Source organism: Euprymna scolopes, chromosome 11, assembly GCF_053919585.1.
Source record: "Euprymna scolopes isolate OS-2025 chromosome 11, ASM5391958v1, whole genome shotgun sequence".
NCBI classification, from domain to species: Eukaryota; Metazoa; Mollusca; class Cephalopoda; order Sepiida; family Sepiolidae; genus Euprymna; species Euprymna scolopes.
In genome coordinates, this window is record NC_136492.1 from 58,576,812 (window position 1) to 58,597,397 (window position 20,586).

General features: G+C 32.0%; 1 protein-coding gene and 1 pseudogene across 2 annotated transcripts in view; one reads left to right on the forward strand and one right to left on the reverse strand.

Annotated features, from left to right (window-relative positions):
• LOC145287865 (protein FAM124A-like) overlaps nucleotides 1-20,586 on the reverse strand; it is a 793,464-nt gene that overhangs the window by 568,557 nt on the left and 204,321 nt on the right. The window lies entirely within an intron of this gene.
• Nucleotides 14,032-14,149, forward strand: LOC145288321 (5S ribosomal RNA; annotated as a pseudogene).

Consider the following 20,586-nt stretch of genomic DNA (forward strand, 5'->3'; position numbering starts at 1 on the left):
ATCATGTTTAAGCGTATTGTGCGACCGAGCAACGCCGGGCATCCAGCTAGGAGCCTGAAAACTTCATGATTTGCTTAACAAAAGATGGTTATCTTCAACTTAGTCTTCATACCTATGTTTCAATTTTTTATTTATTATCTAATCCCTGTGCTGATGGTCCTGGATATGACCTAAAACTATATCCGATGGTGAGGCCCCGGCTTACGGGCCTTGGAGAGTGTGGAACCACCCTTTAATTGCCATTGCTCCCAGGTCCACTCTGACCTGGAGTGGTAGTACCTGTTAGGGTCCCAACTATGGGTTAAATAGAATCAGACTTATAAAACAAATATACTCCATTAAAAAAATCGTTCCTCAAAATCACTAGATCTGGCATTAAATAATCTGAAAAAGGTTGATATGCCGTAAAACAAAAACAACCAACTATCCTGTGCTGATGAAGAGACTTTATTTCAATAAAACTTTGTATCATCTCAGAAACGATCATACACAGATTAGTTGTTAATTGTAAATGATTGCAACCTACGTAACTGATTATTCGAATGTTTGACAATAGTTTTATTGTCATCGAAATCGGTGAAATCGCCCATACTTAAATCAAATAGATTGATTACCTGCTCTCGTCGGAGAACCATTCCGGTGCACCGGAAGTAAACTTCACATACCTCCCTGCAGTGATGTAGTCTAAGATGTGTTGTAGTCGACATTGCACTGTAGAGAACCTACTGTTTATTTTATAAAATTATTTTTTTATATATATATAACTCCCGATGCACCGCGATGGGTCTCCAACTAAACGTAAAATGTATGATTTATTTCCAATAAATCGAAATGCATTCTGGTTGGTTTAGTTTTGTAACATAATAACGTTTTTAAGTAGAACTTTTGGAAAGTGAATCTGATATGCTAACTTGCGCTGATATGGCTCTTACATATTTTATTTCTTGCTAATTTGTACTTATGTTTCTGGGTTTAAAGATTAAAATACAAAAATTAAGTATCATGGTTCAATTGCGCTCTAAAAAGAAGCATTCATTTCGAATGCGCCCCTGTCATATCAAAGAACCTACTGTTAATTTATACACGTGACATTTCTCCTTGTGATAATACAATATCTCAAATGCACTTGTGTGTTACTTTGGTCGAAATCGCTGTTCCTTCTCTTATCGATTATCGATAATTATCGAATACATTCTGAAACAAAACCTACCTAAGAACACTGCCGGATACATAAAGTACTTTTGTGTGAAATTTCATAAAAATTGGCCTAGTGGTTGTGGAGTCTATTAGGAACAAACTCACGTGCATACGCATACACAGGCACACACACAAAGTTCCTTTTATATAATCATATACATACGTGTGTGTGTTGTTTCCTCTTTCTCGCGCGCACACACACGCATATATATATACATATATAGACAGTTCTATCACTGCTTCTTTCCAAACTCCCCCTTTTTCTTTCTCTGTCTCTCTCTATTTCTCAAACGCACTCTCTTCTCTTTCTCTCAATCACTCTTCCTTTCTTCTGTCTTGCACACATAAACTCACATAACACACATACACACACACACACACACATATATATGTATAGAGAGAGAGAGCTAGAGAGAGAGAGAGAGAAAGGAAGAAAGAGGAGGATGTTTCTGTAACTGTTTCTTCGAAACTCTCTTCCTCTCTTACTTTCTATTTAACATACGCTCTCATCTCTCTCTTTCTCTCTCTCTCTCTCTCTCCGTTTCTTTCCTCTATCTCTCCTGTATACATACACACACATATGTATATATATATACACACTGCCTGCGTCTGCTTCTTCTAAATGATCTCTCGTTTTTTCTCTAAATACACGCTCTCTCTCTCTCTCTCTCTCTCTCTTCTTCTTCTTCTTCTTCCCCCATCTCTCTCCCTCTCTCTCTCCCTCTCTCTTTCTCTCTCTCTCTCTGCTTCTTCAAAACGCTCCATATATCTTTGTTTTCAAACCGGAAGTTTTCATAAATTCTGACAGTGACAAACTGTTATTTTATGTTTTTAGTTTCCATTCAAAATTCGTATTATAAAAAAAAGGAACAAATAACAAAAACAATTTTAGTTCCGGATTTTTTTAAAAAAATTTCTTCTTCTTCCCCATTTCCTTCTATTTGCCCGATTTTTTTCTTATTTTTTTGCAATAAGAAAAAAAAACATCTATGCATTTGAAGGATGAAATCATGCTTAATCCCATTTCGAAGATCGAGACGAAAAATAATAAAGCGTGAATTTTCCTTAAATAAATGGCGTCTCTTGATTAAAATTTCAAGAAGATAATATGAAGATATGAAAACGCAGGAAGTAATGGTAAAATGGTAACATTTTTTTTTTCAGGAGTAAGGTCATTTTTTTAATTGTTCTCGCTCATTTTGCTTAACGATGATAGACATGGATTAAAAGGAAATTAAAATAATAATATCAATTTGAGAGACACGTGTGGTTGAGATTTTTCGTATGTTGAGTGATTGACAACTGTTCGCCTATGTAAATACTCTTTAGCTATTTGCTAATAAACAAATAGAGCACTGTCAGGTGGCGGTTAATTATTATATAAGAAAAAACTTTGTAGATATTATTTACAAACACCTCTGTCATAATGAACTATTGACTATCGAATACATGGTTGTTGGTTTGATTCCTGGCTTAAGATAAGTTTGTATATATATATATATATATATATATATATATATATATATAATTATATATATATATATAATTATATATATATATATATATAGTAATTTATAAAATATATAAGTCCAATCACCCACCATCAATTATAAAACACATTCCTAACTCGATTGTAAGTAGACTCAGTAATAACTCAAGCGATGAAAATGCATTTTACAAGTCAAACAATATCTACGAAACAGCCCTAAAAAATAGTGAATACAAAAATATCGATATCAAATATAAGCAACAAAACACCAATAACTATAATAAAATTAAAAATAGAAGAAAAAAACTATAATCTGGTATACGGCCCCATGCAATCAAATGTTAAAAACAAAACTTGGCAAGAAATTTCTAGATCTTATTGAAAAACACTTTCCCGCAACAAACCTCTTACACAAAATCTTCAATAAAAATACCTTAAAGTTATCTTACAGTTGTTGCGATACTTTAGGGATGATAATTAAAACACATAATAACAAAATACTGAATAAAAACAATGTAAACAACAACAAAATAAACAATAAAAAAGTAGACACATGACAAAAATAAAACTAACACTAGCAGAAATAATAATAATAATAATAATAATAATAATAATAATAATAATAATAATAACAAACTCCGGACAAGAACAACCATACCATAAATAAAAATACTAATAACGAACAAGATAAATGCAACTGTAGACACCGCACATTTTGCCCAGTTCAAAATAAATGTCTAACAAAAAGCGTAGTTTATCAGGCAACAATATTTGCGAAAGAAAATCCGAATAACAAGAAATATTACGTAGGCATAACTTCCTTAGATTTCAAAACCCAATACTATGACCACAAAAGTACATTCAACAATAAAAACACCGTATAAAAACAACACTAGCGAATAAATACTGGGAACTCAAAGAAAGCGGACATTCGCCGGTAGTCGAATGGAAGATAATAAGACAAACTACCACGTGTAGGCATTTAGGCGACCCATGTAAATTATCTCTTCATGACAAATTTGCTATCCTATACTTTAAAGAACCACAAAATCTATTAAACTGTAGAAAAGAAATATCAAATAACTGTGTTCACAAAATAAAATTTACTCTAGGATAGCGATCAAAAAATAGTTTTAAAACTAACAAAAACAATAGAAAATAAACAAATAAATTAAATAAACATGAATATACATAAACGTTCACACATATATGCATGTATATATATATGTATATATATGTGCATATATATATGTACACATGTATATTTATATATATATATATATATATATATATATATATATATATATAAAGAAAATATCTGCCTTAAACCACTAAACTAGTTTTAAAACAAATCCTTTGTTCGATAAAATGCATGCCCATTGGCTGATAGGAAGGGGCGCGGTGGATACTAGAAAGCTGATTGGCTAACTGAAATCCTCAACAGAAGAGGACCATATAAAAACGATAAACAACCACAGAATTCGCGCATAAGCCTGACGAATCCTAGAGTGGATGAAACGTCGAATATTCAGTGTAGCTTAATCGCCATATATATTTTATAAATTACTAACTAGCTCTACTTACGTATTGAGCACTTTTGAAGTAAATACTTACAGTTTACGCATAAATCTATACTTTCGTATATTAATTTTATGTGAGTAAATAAAGTAGTTATATATATATGTATACGGCTAACTAAAATCCTCAACATATATAAAAACGACAGACAACCACAAAATTCAGGCATAAGCCTGAAGAGTCCTAGAGTGGGTGAAACGCGGAATATTCAGTGTAGCTTAATCGCCATATATATTTTATAACTTACTATATATATATATATATATATATATATATATATATATATATATATATATATATATTCGTGTAGGAGCGATTAATCGGAATCAGGAATCGGTCGGAAAAAGCGGAACTTTGTGAGTATCTGAATCGAAAAATCTGTTCCTATTTTCAGATGCCAAAAATTATTTTTAATTGTGCTTGTATTTTGATTTCGTTCAAAAGAAAAATATTTTACAATTCATACTAATAAGAAAAATAATAAATAGTAAAACAAGAACCTATAGATCATCCCCAACAGTGTAGTTCTACTCATATCAAATATATGTGTATTTTACGGTAATCAGTAAAAATTAACAAATGAGTTAAATATTTAAAGATTTATAAACAGTAGGAACTGGAAGCAATTATTGTATCGGAATCGTAAATTTAGTACAGAATCGGGAATTGTATCGGAATCGAGAAAAATATTGGAATTTCCTATCACTAATGTATATATATATATATATATATATATATATATATATATATATATATATATATATATATATATATATATGAGAGCAAATAGTTAATAAAACATGTTAAAAATCACTTTGAAAATGAGTTAAAAACATATTTAATCTGAAAAGGAAACACTTAAAAAGTGGATAGTCTTTAATCCGCGGAGTTTCGAAGAAATACTGTCCTTCTCATCAGAGGGCAGGAATTAGCAAAATGCGGGATCGGACCCTGCATACAAAAGTACTTGATGAAACCGCAAGATCGTCAAATATCTTACTCGATAACAAAAAGTGAAGCAGAGGGAATATGGTGGAGAAAAAGGTGATTTCACGTGAATGGACAGTCTGGTGAAAGGCAAAGCATCCAATGACGGCAAAATCCAAAACTGCAAATCCAAACTTCCATTCGACACAAGCAAAATCCAAGGAAATAGCACAACTGGAAGATGGTCCAAAACAATCCAAAAGGCTGAAATCCGTGGAACAACTCACAAATACGTACAAGGAAAGGGGGGAAAATTCCAACAGTATTAATAAAAGAAAAACAAGATATGCGCCTAACACGGCTTCCGAGACAAAGTGTAATTTTATTTTATATATCTATAATATAAAGCTGAATGTGTGTGTGTGTCTGGTCACGAATAGGCTCCTATATGGTTGACTATTTTAAAAAACTGATTACATATAATGATAGAAGATGTATCAAGACACAGAAATGAATATATTTGATCTGGCAGAACGGTGGTTCATTAAAATTGTGGGGTCTGCGTTCGCGCCATATCCACAAAGTAGGGAAATAAAAAAATTAAAAATTAAAAAAAAAACGTTTGCAAGCTTTTTTTATATAGATGTACATAAGAATACTTTGATAAGTATGTTTTAACTTAAAAATAGGGATGGTATAATAAAATTGTGGGGTCTGCCTTCGCGCCTGGCCTCCATAGAATGGAAATAGGCACAAACTTTAATAAAGATTTTTCATATCTATCTGCGTAAGTATACTTTGATAATTATGTTTCAGTTTGAAGAAATATGGTATAATAAAATTATGGGATGTTCGTTCGCACCTGACCTCCATAGAATGGAAATATGCCACAAAGTTTAACAAGGTTTTTTAATATAGATCCACAGAATATTGTGATAAGTGTTTCAGTGTGAACAGGTATGGTATAATAAATTATGGGGTTTATCTATTCTATTTTTATTTTCATCATATTTGCTTTGGTTTTGATACCCCCAAATTCGAAGCTATCTCTTTACAAGCCTTCCTTTATATAACCTATCATACTTTCATAAATTAGAGTCCATTTTCTGTAGGCTGTTATGAACTCAGCCAACAACGGGTACTTTTGCTAGTATATATATATATATATATATATATATATATATATATATATATATATATTCTACTGAACAGCTGTAGTAAAAAATGAATATCTTCCAAGTAGCAATTACTGGATTACATATTATGGACTTTACGTCAGTAGCAACCTGCATCTGTAAACAGAATCGTTCCCAGAGACGGGTAACCTGAAGTCGAGCTGAATGGAGTAGGCAGAGTTCAAAATCAGGAGAAAAAACACAGCTGAAGTTTTATCCTTCCAAGTTAAACCGACGAAACCATTGATAACCATTGGATGAAACAGCCACTTGGCGAAACAGCGCCGATGAAGAGAATAAAAATATCCCGTATGTAATATAATATCTCGCATGTATAAATACTTTTTTATTTTGTTTATTGGTCGCTCATCGGTAGAAAACGTTACAATTGTAGATATTAGAGCTGCCGATAGTTGTAGGTTCGACCCATAGTTTCACTGCACGAAAAAGCTATGAAATGTGACAGTTTACGTCATGTAATTAAGCATTTTAAAATATTTTAAAACTTTAGAACAGAAATTACCTAAGAACCCAAAACGCAAACACCAACATTACCCATAAAAGTCAAATTTCAATCAGAATGTAGCAGCATAACAAGAATATTTATATATATATATATATATATATATATATATATACTAGTTGTACCCGGCCACGCGTTGCTGTGGTTCAGTTTGTTAAAATGAACACATTCCTCAAGAAAAATTGCATTTTTTTCGTTTATTTACTTTTATTATTTTTTGCAATTTTTTTAATCAATAAAAGTTGTTATTTTTTCCCCAAAAAAAAGATTAATTTTTTACCACAAAAAAAGGTGGAAGTTGTTTTTACATGAAAACTTGCTCTTTTTTTAAAAGAAATTTGTCAGTAAACGTTTCTCTTTGAAAACGGAATTTTTATTATAAAAAGAACAGATGAACACTGTAAATAGTGATGTGAAAGTAGAGAAAAATTTGATTCTTTTTTTCAAGAGAATGTACAAATTATTTTTTTTAACAGATGTTCAGAAAATAAACAGAAAAATACTTCCATCATCAATTATGCAAACAAATTTAAAAAATGTTGATTTAGTGTTTCAACATAATGCTTATAAATTACGATAAAACTTGCTGAGTATGTGCTGTTTTACGGTTGTTGTAAAATTGGAACGGAAACTTAAATTTCGCTTCGTTTTAATCTTTCTTAATTTTTTAATTGTGCCCCCCTCAAACGAATATAATCAAAACAGTAACATTCAACAATTCTACTTTATGTATATAAAACACAAAATATTTATAAAAAAAAAAAGTTAATAACGAAAGGGAAATAATTCCATTTTTAAACGAAAAAGTCAGTTTGGTATATCTTTTTGTTATTTTTTTACATAAATCCAGCTTACCATTCACATTGGAAATGTCGACATTTATAGGTTGTAGGGTACGTTTACAACGAATAAACACTCCAATCTAGTAGATGTATCAGGATTTTTGACACCCTTATCACGAAACTGCGAATAAAATAAAAAAAAATCTCGTAATTTCTCTTTTAAAAGTGGGTTGTTTATTTTCTTTATGGATTATACTTCCAAAATAAACTAATAAAGTTGTTTTAAAAGTAATAGAAATATTTTTTTTTATTTTTAAAAAAACTAATGAATTTTACGAACTCAATATCTTTCAATTTTTAAACTTTAAACATCTATCAAAATTTTTCTATTGATTCTATTTTTACGATATTTTCAGGGTCAATGTGAAATTTTATGCCCTTTCCAATAAACCGAATATAATATTTTAGAAAACGTTTTATTTTAATTGACGCCCCCCCATTTTCAAGTGTCTATTAAAAAGTAAATAATTAATTTACTCACCAAAGTTTTATATATCACAAATTGAAGAGAAAAGGTCAATAAGTAATATATTCAAATTTAAAACAAAAAAGTAGTGTTTTTTAGAAATTTACCTGTAAAGTTCGAAGTTTAAAGACTGTTTTTTTTTAAACCACGTTGTTTGTTTTTTCTTTTGTTTTTGTTTTTTTTATGAAACCTTGGTCCTTGCTCCTTTAATTGAAAAAAATTAGGGCTTGAATTACATTTTTCGAGGAGTTATAAGCTTGGAAAGACAGGAGGTCGAATAATTCACGCCTCCTATTTTGAAATGTCTATTAAAAAGTAAATAATTTACTCACCAAAGTGTTATATATCACAAATTGAAGAGAAAAGGTCAATAAATAATATTCAAATTTAAAACAAAAAAGCAGTGTTTTTTAGAAATTTACCTGTAAAGTCCGAAGTTTAAGACCTTTTAAAAAAAAAAAAACACGTTGTTTGTTTTTTTTGTTTTTTGTTTTTTTTGTTTTTTTTAATGAAACCTTGGTTCTTGCCCCCTTAATTGAAAAAAATTAGGGCTTGAGTTACATTTTTCGAGGAGTTATAAGCTTGGAAAAACGGGGTGGAATTATTCACTATTTTTCACAAAATTTCTGACACACCTACCAATCTACCCATGTTAAGAACGGCTTTCGGAATAGACACCCCTAACCTTGCCAGCATACCTGAAAAGCTATAAAAGTTGATCTTTCGAATGTGAACGATGAGTTGGACGTAATGTAAAAATGTACCGAATTTAAAAGGGAACGAAATTCAAATTTCCGTTCCATTTTTACAACAACCGTAAAGCAGAGTATTCTATGCAAGTTTACTGTATTAATGCTATTTTTTAAGCAAAAGAAAGAAAAAAATATTTAGGTTTGGCTATAAATTCCTAAACTCATTTCACGCTAAATAATTCAGGTGACTGAAATAGGAATCTAATTGAATCTTTAATTTCCTGAATAGTATGCGAGAATTCATGGGTTTGTATTACTGTACACATAGATTCGAAAAAGTTGTCAAAAAACAAATATATAACAAATAAATTTTATCAAAAACAAGATGTTACTTTTCTACAAAACTGGATATATTTTTCGTGTTTTTATTCAATGTAACATGTTTATTCAGCTCGAAAAACATACAGTGTTTACCGATGTATTTGAAAATTCAAGATGGCGTCTGATTCTCTCTTTAACACGGTAAGTTTGGGATAAGGTGTTATAAATAAAAAACTATACAAAATACTATCAAAAACCCGCCTAATATATGTCAACCTATGTCACGGTAACATATATTGAGCGAGTTTTTAACAGTATTTTATCCGGTTTTTTATTTATAACACCTTTTCCCAAATTTACCGTGTTAAAGAGAGAATCAGACGCCATCTTGAATTTTCAAATACATCGGTAAACACTGTATGTTTTTCGAGCTGAATAAACATGTTACATAGAATAAAAACACGAAAAATATATCCAGTTTGGTAGAAAAGTAACTTATCTTGCCTTTGATAAAATTTATTTGTTATATATTTGTTTTTTGTACAACTTTTTCGAATCTATATGTACAGTAATACAAACCCCGTTTTTTATTTACTACTTAAAACCATAACTTTAGTAAAGGTATTTTTTGTTTAAACAAAATAAAACATTTTCACTAAGAGTTAAGTAAAAAATAATTAGTTCCTTATATTCTGCGATCATTATTTGATAAATACTGCAATTTTCATTAAAATTCGTTAATTTCCTGATTTTTGGTGAATTTTTAAGTAAAGGGAGGGGTCAAAAATGTTTATACACTTTGAATGCCGGCATTCATTTTTCGATGAATATTTAATAGGAAAGCGACCACGTGTTGTAAATTTATCAATAATCATGTGATTAAACCCATCGAAAATTTACCGATATTGTAAATACATTCTGTAGTGTTTTTAGTGATGCAGTGTTGGCAACTGAGATTTAAAAAAAAAAACCGCGAGATCAGGAGAAAGATATGTCAAGAAAATCGCTATCATCTGAAATTTTCAAAAATCGCTAATCCCCCCCCCAAAAAAAAAACTCCCTATTTTCACTTCCTACCATAAAAAAAATTATAAATATAGTATATTCAATATATAAAATGTTCCGTGTTTTCTCACTATATGTTTCTGGAATTATATTAAAGCGGTTAGCTCCCGTATTTTATCAGCTAGTTTTACCTGTTTTTTCAGAGAGGGTATATTTTTTGCAGGAAACAAATCATAAACTTTAACTTTTTATAATAAAATTTTAATTGAAATATACTGCAAATCAAACAGCACAATTAGAAAAATAAAAAAACAAAAAACTTTGTTTTAGCATGTTAAAAGTATTTAGGTTGGTAGATAATTAAATTCTACTGTATTGATATAGCTTTTTTTTTTTGCTGTTGTTTCTTGCTTTTTACAATTTTCGACTAAATACTTCTAAATTTCGTATTTTAAACTAAACTTCGAAGGTTGGAATGCCCCCCACCTAAAATGTACTTGGAAAAATCGATTTTATAGCGAGATTTAAGAATTGTTAGTCGAAAAAAAGTTGAAAAACAAAACAAATAATCAATAAATAATTGTTATCAAAGGCAATAAATGCTACTTTTTTTTTACTTACATGAATGAATTTATTTTATGTTTTAAAGTATTTTCAAGCGCTTGCGGGTGTGTGGGTGCGAAATACCTCCAGATTTTCTAGAATTTCCCGCTAGATTGTAAACGAAATCTCCAGATCTAGCAGGAAAACCGCTAAATTAGCAACACTGGTCACGTGACAGGAAGCGGTAATAAATAATTGTCCCTAAATAAAAAAAATCGCCTATAGGTACAAAGAAATCCACCTATTTATCATAGAAAAATTAAGTATAATGTTATAATTAAAAAGAAATATATAAAAACACACATGGATATAGTAAACATATTATACCAAAACGTGGAAGCCATCCGTCCAGTGGTTTTTTAGACAATTAATTCTGAACGAACCAACATTTACATTTTTATATATAGAGATATGTGTGTGTGTGTGAGTGTGACTGCATGTATATATATATATATGTGTGTGTGTGCGTGTGTGTGTGTGTGTGTGTGTGTGTATGTGTGTGTGTGTGTGTGAATGCGTGTATATATATGTGTGTGTGTTTGTGTGTGTGAATGCGTGTATATATATATGTGTGTGTGTGTGTGTGTGAATGCGTGTATATATATGTGTGTGTGTGAATGCGTGTATATATATATATATATATATATATATATATATATATATATATATATATATATATGTTAAAAGTTACACATAAAACTTTCTGTCAAAAGTTCCCCATTATTTAGATACCGAAAGAGCTGATCTACTTCATTAATAATTTTGTACGTATATATATATATATATATATATATATATATATATATATATATATATATATATATATATACTCGTGAGCAAAACTATGGGCCAAGAGTGAAAGAAGGGAGAAATCGATTTTTCAATGTTTTCCATGGATTTTTGTTAATTTTAACTGAAAATTTCTATTTTGTAGATCATCATCATTATTATTATTATTATTATTATTATTATTATTATTATTATTATTATTATAATAATAATATATGAACAAATAAATGCTAAACATGGTAAGACTGCATCTTGACGAGGATATAAAAAACTAATTGCAGGATTAACACAGTCTAAAATGACTTACAAGCAGATTTTTTGATATTTTAAGAAAAGAAAATATGAAAACATCTCCTTCTGTAGTGAAGCGAATTGATTATAGGTTCGAAGTCGAACGCTTGGTAAAATGAAAATATAGATTTGGTCGCCCTAGAGCATTCACTTTGAGGGGCTGGAAATTCTCTTTCTTGGTATACAATATCTGGACGAATGAAAGAAATGGTATTTTCCCCTAAAAGGCGTGCAAAGAAGCTATTTCTATCTAAGAAGAACACCAATGATAGAAGAGATTTTTCTCGTGTTATGACAAGAAAGATAAAGACCGATTCAGTAATGTTTTCCGGTTAGATAGAATCAAGATTTTGTCTTGTTAGTGATACTCCCAATGTTAATGAACGGTGCAATCGAAGAACTGGAGCATAATTCTCGCCAAGTTGCATAAAGACGATAGTTATATACAGGAATGGAGGGATAATGGTATGAGGAACTTTTACTGCAGCAGGAGTTGGGGAACTTATTATTAGATGTGAGAAGTCAATCAATGCAAAGGAATACATTCGAATGTTAGAAACAGGACTGTTACTAAGTATCCAGAAGACGGGAATATCCCAGAACATTATTTTTCAACATAACACTGTCCCTGCACACACTGTTAAAGTCAAAAAATGGTTTTCTGATAATTCAATTGATGTGATATTTTGGTCATGTCAAAGCCCTGATTTAAACGCAATCGAGAATATTTGATCCGTAATATTTCGTGCATTGGCCGGAACTTTTGAGAACAATGTCAAAGTGTAGGAGGCTGTGCAAAGCGAATGTAATAGCATCTTCTCTTCACAGTATTTCACTTTGCTTGAGAGCATGTCTAAAAGGATTGATCTTATAAAGAAATAAAAAGAGAATGCGGTTCCATCCTAACCATTTACCAAGTAAATGTTTTGTTCTGTTGTATTAGTCTCCTTTAAGTTTCCTTGTTCAATTATTCTTTTAGTGCTAAAATGTATCAAATTTGTTTGGCCTATTTTTTTGCTCACGAGTATACATGCATATATATATATATATATATATATATATATATATATATATATATATATATATATATATATATATATATATATAAGAACTTATTTCTTTAAAAATTCTGAATGTCTAGGTTTATGATGTCTGGAGATACCGGCTTTCTGATTGAAAATCCACCAGACATTGATGCTATACTTAGTAATTTTGTATTTGCCTGTGCAAAACTAAATCGTGTTAAATCCATTTTCCTCTACAACGACCTAAATTAATGTCATATATAAATATTTAAAAGTGCGAGGAATAAAGGAAACGTGTATGGAGAACTTTAAACATAATATTTTTTACCAACTTTACTCGTTTTGTCATTAAACGAAACAACCAAACCTTAATAGTGGAAATGAGACTAATGATTAAAATAAGAGATGCCCAAAGAGGCATATTAAATGAATTAAATCACTAAAAACATTAATAGGCCATCAAACCGCTGACCAAAAAACGCAAATAAAATGAAAAAGCGATTAAGGTCAGGATTTAATTACACATTCGTGGTAAACAATGTTAATGACTAATTAATAAGCCCAATTATATATATATATATATATATATATATATATATATATATATATATATATATACAGACAGATAAACAGACACACACACACACACACACACATATATATATATATATATATATATATATATATAAATATATATTCAAACACGTCTTATTGAACACGACAAAGTTCTTTTTTTCCGATTTTGTTGGATACTTTTCAATTCGCTGAACGGTCTATATTATTTTGGCTGACATATTGTATATTATGGCGCCCAAAAGTTTTTGTTCAGCCATATTCTTCTCAAGCGTATTCTACCGGTGTATCCGATCGTCGTCGGGAGCGATCGGATGTAACAATAGAAAGCGTTTGAGAAAAATATGGCCGAACAACCGCTTTTGGGCGTTATAATATACAGCATGCCAGCCGAAATAAAAAAAAAAAGGCCGCTCAGGGAATTGAAAAAAATATAAAATATCCAGCAAAATCGGAAACAAATAACTCTGTCGTGTCCAATCAGATGTGCTTGAATAATGACTTGCTGCCAATATATATATATATATATATATATATATACGGCAAAATTACGTTTGACACACCGGTTCTCGTCAGATCACCGACGTTGAGCAACGCTGAGTCTGGCCAGTACTAGATTGGTGACCATTTGGGATTTCCAGGTGCTGTATGTGCTCTCCGCTGATCTCTGCATTGTTTCCGGTCGTCTTGGACTTCTCCTTGCCACTGCACTCGAACAGTGCCGATTCAGGAGAGATTAGGGTTAGGATTAGAGTTACGATTAGGGTTAGTATTAGGGTTAGGTTTAGGGTTAGGATTAAAACAGTGCCGATTCAGGAGAGGTGTGGTAACGCAACCCTTGCCACATAATTACACGCGCAGCTGCCCCCACAGGGGGTATCCTTTGTCTTGCGAGATTGAACGGAGGCATCATATATGTTAAGATTTTTGTTCCTTAGAAGCGCTGGTTGAGATTGAATAAAATGAATACGTATTATATACGTTTGAAGCTAAAACAACGCATTATTATATAATAAACATACATCTATTTCGTTTGAAATTTACATTGAAATTCATAAATATATTTCGAAGGAAACCTTCATCTTCAGTATGATTCTTTTGCTATGTTGTTTTTGGAGCAGAGAATCAACAATTAGAAGTCCGTTTGATGTTTATACGGCAGTATTTTAAATCTCAGAACGGTGCGTTTGGTCACGCGGAATTCACGTTAAGATTTTTGTTCCTTAAAAGCGCTGGTTGAGTTTGAATAAAATGAATGCGTATTATATATGCGTTTGAAGCCAATATATATATATATATATATATATATATATATATATATATATATATATATATATATGTATATATATATATATATATATATATATATATATATATATATATATACACGCACTATAAAAAAACTTCAGCTTCCAATACCAGTTAAATAGTTCTTGGAATTATTATTAGGGGCTGAAAAAAGTCCGATATTGTTCCCCTTTATTTCAATTCGAAACCGACCGTCCTAAAGTTGTCTTAATCTTCTGTAATATCTATAATATGAACGTGTGTGTGTGTGTGTGTGTGTGTGTGTGTGTGTGTGTGTGTGTGTGTGTGTGTGTGGTCACGAATAGGTTCCTATATGGTTGACTATTATAGAAAACGGATTACATATAATGATAGAAGATGTATCGAGACACATGAATGGGTATGTTTGATCTGGCATAATGATGATTCATTAAAATTGTGGGGTCTGGCCCACAAAGTATGAAAATAAAAAATTTAAAAATTTAAATAACCTTTACAAGTGTTTTTGATATAGATGTACATAAGAATACTTTGATAGGTATGTTTTAACTTAAAAATAGGGATGGTATAATAAAACTGTGGTGTCTGCGTTCGCGCCTGGCCTCCATAGAATGGAAATAGGCACAAACTTTAATAAAGGCTTTTCATATCTATTTGCGTAAGTATACTTCGATAATTATGTTTTCGTTTGAAGAAATATGGTATAATAAAATTATGGTGTGTTCGTTCGCGCCTGACCTCCATAGAATGGAAATATGTCAGAAAGTTTAACAAGGTTTTTTAATATAGATCCACAGAATATTGTGATAAGTGTTTCAGTGTGAACAGGTATGGTATAATAAATTATGAGGTTTATCTATTTTATTTTTACTTTCATCATATTTTGCTTTGGTTTTGATACCCTCAAATTCGAAGCTATCTCTCTACAAGCCTTCCTTTTCATAACCTATCATACTTTCATAAATCAGAGTCCATTTTCTTTAGACTGTTTTCGAACCCAGCCAACGACGGGTACTTTTGCTAGTATATAAATAAATGTGTATATATTGTGTGTGTTCGTGTTTTTGTGCATTGACTTGTAAACATGTCGAACATCGAGAGACAGAGCGACGCAAAGCCATTTTTAAAAAGGGGGGAGGGAAGAAATGGAGGGAAGGGTAAATGTCTTCTGCTTTGTCAGCGTTTCCATGGAAATCGCTGCACACAGCGAAAAGAAAAATTCGTCGGTATTACATTTATTATGCTTATTCCATTTAATAATAGAAAGGTATGCTTTAATGAAATTTGGACATATCTAGGGTTCATATTTTGGGTGTATGACACCCAAAATAAACTGGGAGAAGCACAATTATTTCTTGTCCGGACAAAACATGAAAACTACAAACTGTTTTAGTTACTTATCACTGCCTGTTATGGATTAAGCTGGTTTATCCATTTTAGAAATAATTGACTTACCTAGAAATGATAAATATACCTACAGTTATTACGTTATTTAGTAGTGATTTATGACAGCTATGGCCCCAGAATCATGATGTGTATTTCTGTAACATTTTTACTAATACGCTTTTTTTAAACTGTACCATTGTATTTGTATTTATTATTAGCGGGGTGACCCGGCCGTAAATGCGCTTAAATATCAATTTAATTCATATAGATTGCGTATTTATTATCACAGAGTCAATTTTCTATTGAATATTATATTGTACCTAATATACTGATTTCAAGAGATTTGAAAAATTGACATGGGTGCAATCAACTAGAATCGATTATGATTATAACACGGTTCGTGACAACGCAAGATAACCACTAAACTTAGATGGTCTCCCATAAACTTAATCTGAATCAAATCCCAGTCATCCAGAATTGTTTAATGCATTTCCAACCCGCCTTTCGTCCCTTTACTTTTTTTCTTTGCTTGTTTGTTTGTTTTTGTGTGTGTATATTTTTGTATTTTTTTTGTCTTTATTCACCCCAAACAAGACATCAAGACATATTGATACTTGGACGTAAGGGAACTACTATTTGAGACTTTTGTTACTATGTAGGTAGATGGACAGCGAGGTGTGTGTTAGCATTATATTTAAATTGCTGCTTGTTATTTTAATCAGGACAGCCGGAAACAAAGAAGGAATTTCCAAGTCTTACAGTTCGATGGCAGAAACTATTAGAGTAGACGTCTTTCCGGCATCTAGGAAGCTCTACAGTGAAAAGGTGGGATTTTACTACATATCGGGTTAGTTGGGATATTAAAGTACTTGTAAAACTGGCACAAGAATGCAATATTGTGACGATTGGGGAGAGGTTCGAACTTGATTGATAGTGCAGGACCTATTAGAGTGGAGGCACCCTTTGAGGATCCTGTCCATGAGGGAGAAAATATTGGTAGATATTCCAGCTCAGATATGGCAAGAATATGGACAAATTGTGGCTTTGTACACATACATGATATTGATTTCTAACACGGTAGTGGGAACCTACAATTCTGCACCCGCCTTGACAATGTCTACGATGTTTGTTAAAACATTTCCACCACAAGAAGGTCGGAAACTGGATTTAGTTTTTACGTGCCCTTTAATGCGCTTATCATTTAAGATATTTAAAAAGCTGACGAGACCTTATCCCTGACAACATCCCAATAAGAACAGCCGTGGAAACAACATGCGTTCATATACACTGGTACATCAAACAGAAATAGAAAGAAACTGGCAGTGTTTAAGCACGCATAGAGATAAAATAGATACGCCGTCTAATGTTAGATATAAGAAAGATGAAAAGAAGTAAAGAAAGGAAAAAGAAAAAAAGACGAAAGGAAAGAAAAAGAAAAGAAACGAAAGAAAAAGAAAAAGAGAAGACGAAAAGAAAGGAAAGAGAAATAAAAGAAGAAAAGAAAGGAAAAAGAAAAACGAAAGAAGGAAAGAAAGAAGGAAGGAAATAGGAAAAGGAAAATAAGCAAGCAAACAAAAGAAAAAAAGAAAGAGAAAAGAAAGAAAAAAGAAGGAAAACGGATTTATAAAAAAAACACAGAGTATACCACGCGTATTTTAGATGTATTTGACACGGAAATAAAAGAAAAAAAATCATATCTAGGTTAATAATTGATGAATTCTCAAACCCCGAAGTGTACATTTTAGAGCAGTGGTTCTTTACTAGAGGTGAATCCTCTCCATCTAAGGGTAGGAGAGGGGGGTTCAGGACTTCTGAGAGAAAATTAGCACCACAGATTAGCAAACACAAACTGGATCTAACTCCACATTACAAAAAGGTCGTATTTTCCCCCTAGTATTTATATCAAATGCTATTATTTTAGTATTAGTTATTATCGTTAGTATGTACACTTTGGGTCAGAATTTTTTTTTTTTTTTTTTTTTTGAAAAGGGGTGAAATATTATTCTGATATATGATGAAAGGGTTGACAGGTTAGACATTTTTTAGAACCATCCTCTTAGAGGATCTTTAATGATTACAGCACACTCAAAGAAGCGACCCAGAAATCCCACTATAGCTTATAGGCGGGACCTACAACTAGAAAAGGCATTCACACTGGACTTAGAGAGAGACGCTTGAACACTAGTTTGATCCTAGCAATCAGCTTTTTCTTAAGCAATACGGTTACTGCCCTTCTCAATGGGAAGTACGAGGCTCGTTCCAAAACTGTTTTTTTAACTGAAAAAAAGAGAATTGTAAAGCTACGGCAGACGGGAGTGGTATCATTAAAACGAGTGACCTTTTGTGCTCCAGAATTTATTTGTCTCCATAGTCGCCACTATTCTCAATACACTTTTGCCAGCACTTGGGGAGTGGATTGTGCATGGGCGTTGGGAGCGCGCATTGTCACTCACATCTCTGCCGCTACTCTGAAATCGACAAACCCATCTTTTACCTGTGCTGACATTAACCGTATCGGCTTCGTACACGTAAAGCAAGCGCCCGTAAATATTGATCACTTCAATTTTTTCTTCATGCAGGAATTTCTTGATGCATCTCTGCTTTTGATGCCCATCCATAAGATGGGTTGCTTTTTTAGAGTCTTACACCGTCTATATCTGCAACAGAAAGATGAAACTTTCAGATCATGAATGCATAAATTCAGTCATTATAACAATGCAATTTTTAAACTTCTTTGATCCATTCGAGAGGAATAAAAAAAATAAGAGGCGTTACTTTTGGGACACTCTTTCGTACAAAAAGCAAGTAGTTCGAAGAAATAAGTTATCAGGCCTATTTATGTCAAGTAATGCACTAAGTTCATCGGGGCACAATTCGTGGAAATACTTGTAAAACAAATACAGCGGTGCTAAATTATAGCGATGGAATGGAGGTTGGAATTTACAAACAATGTGGGTGACAAATTATTTTCGTACCTTGTCCGAGAAGGAAATGCTAATGGCTGATGCATCAACAATTCTTCACGTAGAAAAAAAAACGTGGCTTTAAGAGAATATGTGAGTTTTCTAGCCCGGTAAAGTTAGTGTACATTTGATGCCTCCGTTCAGTGTCGAAACACAAAGGATACTCCCTGTAGGGGCAGCTGCGCGTGTAATTGTGAGACAAGAGTTGCGCAATTCCAACCACACCCCTTCCTGAATCGGCACTGTTTGAGTTCAGTGGCAAGGAGAAGTTCAGGACGACTGAAAACAATGCCGAGACAAGCGGAGAGCACATACAGCACTTGGAAGTCTCAAATATCACCCATCTGGTATTGACCAGGTTCATCGTTGCTTAACATCATTGGTATGACGGGAACCGGTGTGTCTCACATGATTATGCCGTAGGCGTATATTAAAGAAAACGATTTTACAATACCCCTAATATTCATTCTTTTATTTTCAATAGAATTTATTCGATTATTAGAGATTTGATTTATGTTCAAAGGTAACCAAAATTATGTTAAGATATAACTTACAGTACTTCTAAGATTTAACGTACGATTATTATTAGCAAAAAATGTATAAGAAATCCACTTTTTTTCATTTATTCATCAAATTAAAATTTATAATTTTGTATTAAATTTAAATATAGGATAGAATAATCAATACATTTAAGCATCCATAGGATACTTATTTTTATATATTTTATTCATATTTATAATCGCAGGGACAAAAATCCTGAATGAAAAGCTTTTTAATATTTTATGTTACAATGTTTGAAAATAGAGACTAGGTGACAGCTAAGAGTCAACGATTGACTCCAGTTGGCGAAATTACATGACTTGAGATTTCTTTCTTTTTCCGACGACGCACTCAAGCAGGGCAAACGCAAAAGGTCGTCGTCCGCCATTTGCCATATTGAGGGTATGAGTTGATACACAATGTAATTTAATTAGAGTGCTTCACACACCGTCCTGATATTCTTTCCTCTCTCTCTCTCTCTCTCTCTCTCTCTCTCTCTCTCTCTCTCTCTCTCAGGTGATTGCTCACTCGCAACCCGTCTGTTAAAGGAGATCTATTCTCCCTCTGATTTTCTACAATCGTTTAGTTTAGCGAACTAATAAATCTTACATAAAATAATTACCTGCCTTCATGTAAGATATTTGAAATTGTTAGGATGAACTGACTTATCAATAGAATACATTATGTTATCTTATTTACCTCATTTCCGGCATATTATGCGAAATGTCAAGTGTGGGTTGGCCACTAATGTTTCTATCATACGAACGCTATTCGAACATGGCACACCTAAGTTTTCAGTCCGTCTTGTTAACCACTTAGCCACCGTTACCCTATCACAGTTATATTGTTATACGTACGTCAAGACGAGGAGACAACGTAACAATTAGAGTAAAGAGTAATTTGAAGAACACGGA